Source organism: Cupressus sempervirens, chromosome 11 (genome assembly GCF_028749045.1).
Source record: "Cupressus sempervirens isolate cs-2001-9-10 chromosome 11, ASM2874904v1, whole genome shotgun sequence".
NCBI lineage: Eukaryota > Viridiplantae > Streptophyta > Pinopsida > Cupressales > Cupressaceae > Cupressus > Cupressus sempervirens.
The window spans coordinates 621,372,921-621,375,648 of NC_143128.1; the positions used below are offsets into that span (position 1 = coordinate 621,372,921).

The 2,728-nt window shown below is 37.9% G+C and overlaps 1 pseudogene across 1 annotated transcript; it reads right to left on the reverse strand.

Moving 5' to 3' along the window:
- Positions 1 to 726: 726 nt before the first annotated feature.
- On the reverse strand, positions 727 to 2,470 carry LOC149531233 (polcalcin Cup a 4 pseudogene; annotated as a pseudogene). Its single transcript, XR_016358738.1, has one exon. The product of XR_016358738.1 is annotated as a polcalcin Cup a 4 pseudogene (transcript).
- Positions 2,471 to 2,728: the final 258 nt, after the last annotated feature.

Sequence of the window (2,728 nt, forward strand, 5' to 3'; positions counted from 1 at the left end):
TGTAGTCATGAATAAATAAATAATAGCATGGAATGGAAAATAGTTGTTTTTGATTTATTACAAAGGAAACTACTAGCAACCACTTAGCATTTGAATCCATCACAATAGTTACACCACTAAGTGGGGACTGATAATGTAAACACCAATCTATAAAAACTAAAGCATTTCAATAGTTCATATAATATCTACCCTTAACATTCAATCCCAATTGATCAAACAACATGATTGCTTGAATATGACACAACTTGCATTCAAGTTGTTTGATTCAAGTCTAAATTTGCTTGCATCAACATTTTTTTCATGCTCAATAATCCATCCAATCCCAAAATAATAGATCACACTCAATGACCCGTGATCTGCGTCCTGAATATGTATAACATATTGAAGGGAAAATAATTTATTTCCGTTGGTTATAAAGGACACTAACTAGTAACCACTTGGCCCTTATCCATGATGGGAGTTACAATACTAAGCAGGGACTCGTAATGTAAATACCAAACTATAAAAACTATAAAGCATTTCAAAAGCATACAATATTACAAGTTTAACATTCACTTAGGATCAATTGAACACGACAATGGTTCGAATATGACATAGCTCATTTTGAGTAATTTTAAATTCAACTCTAAATTTATTTGCATCAACATTTTAATTCACATTCCATGATCCAATCAATCCCAATGATAGCAGGTCAGTGACCTCAAACCATAGAATAAGTGATCCATCTTCAAATATGAAGATCAATATTGATGCAAAAACTACTATAGAATACATCACTAGATATGATACACCCTATAGATGATAAAAAAAAGCTTAGTTGAATCCAAAAGCACTCATAAGCATTTTCAGTAAAACTTATGCCTACCATAGCCAAAACGCATACTTACCATACCCTAGCTTGCAATGGGTGTTGACATCATTGTTAAGAACTCATCAAAGTTAACCTGGCCATCCCCGTCAGTATCCACTGTGGCAATCATACGATGACAATCATCAAGGCAGGAAATCTCGCCCAATCTTTTTAAAACACTGTCGAGTTCATGAGCAGAGATGGATCCATCGCCGTTCATATCAAACATCTTGAAAGCTTCTTGCAGATCCTGCAACCTCGCAGTGCTATCCACGTCACGCGTATTAAGCGCCACGAATTCCGCCAAGTCGACGTGGCCATCGCCATCCGAGTCAGCCTCTGCCATCATCATCCTCAGCTCATCTTCACTGACCTCGTGGCCCAGCGAGCGCATGACGTGGCCGAGTTCAGACAGAGATATTTTCCCGTCACCGTTGCCGTCGAATTTGTTGAACACGCTTTCCAGTTCTGCGACGCTTGCCAATGAGGTGAGCTTTTTGCCGGCGGATGCGCTGCTTTTCCGGCGCCAGAGACCAGAAGTTTTCCATCTCGACGGTGATTTTCTCGGTCGAGATCTCGAAGAAAAGATGTTGAATCCCTGCGAATGCCGCCCCTGCGATTCAGCCGGCGTGTTTTTCCGACTGGCAAACCACGTGAGCCCCATTGAAGTTTCCAGATTTAAATTCTCCGGGCGCTAGGGTTCAAGATCAATTTTTTATTCAAATCAAAGCCTAGAGTTCGAAGATCATATTTTATTTTTCTAAATAAAATATGATCAGCAGGTAGAAAGGAAATCCTAGCACGAAGCAATCGATCTAAAGCTGCAGCAATCAAATAGTTCAAATTCTCTAGGCGCTCTCAGGATGAGTATTCAAAATTAAATTTTTATTTAAATAAAAGCAGCAAGTAGAAAAGAAATCCTAGTACGAAGCAATCGATGTAAACCTTTAACAATTAAATATTTTAAATTCTCCAGGCACTCTGTGGATGGTTTGTATTTAAATAAAGAGAACCCTTGGGCTCCAAGGTTCCTGTGGGATGTAGATGCACTATTTTAAAGCATAAGGTAGAAAGTAAACCCTAGATCGAAGTAATCGAAGCCTTTGCTTTCTTCGATACAAGTAATCCTCCTATAATTCTAGGATTCGCTGCAGAGGAATACTTCCTGAGAATTCCGGATAGAAAATACTTCCTGAGAATTCTGGATAGAAATCTTACGGCTGCAGCTTTAATCAGATTTTTCACCGCCAAAACACCTAAAAATGCTTAACTTTCAGAGAATCTGTTCCAAACAAGTTGCAGGTCGTAGAAAATTTCCTCTTTTCGAGGTCTGATCTAATCGAGGAAACGTGTCCTTTTCTTCCACGGAAAATACCTGACCTCACTTTTACGGCTCGCCTTCCCAGCAGCAATTTCCTCGAAGCTTCGCTCCATTTTCTGCTTCCTGCAGGATTCCCTCAATTATCTTTTCCAAGTTCAGCAATTTGTGAATTTGATTCCCACTCGTTGATAAAGTTGAATTTTTGCAGTCCGTGTGGACGAAGAATAGCATCATTTGTCATTCTGAATTTGATGGAATGACTTTTGAGGTGGACTCATGCCTTATCCTTACAACTGTAATCATTCAAGTGGACAACTGAAGCATATTTCTCTCCCTCTTTCACTTTTTCGTTTCCTCATCATTTTGTTCTGTTTCTTACAAATGAATATATAAAAAAATTGTATAAGAATTAGTAACTAGCACTTGTTTCAAAAAAGAGGTGCAAGGTACGACGATAGAATTTTTTAGAAAAGACAAATTAAAGAGATGTAAATTTAAAAGAAAGATTTCAAATTGATAGCGTAAATATATTCAAGAATTGATTTAAATTGTAATTT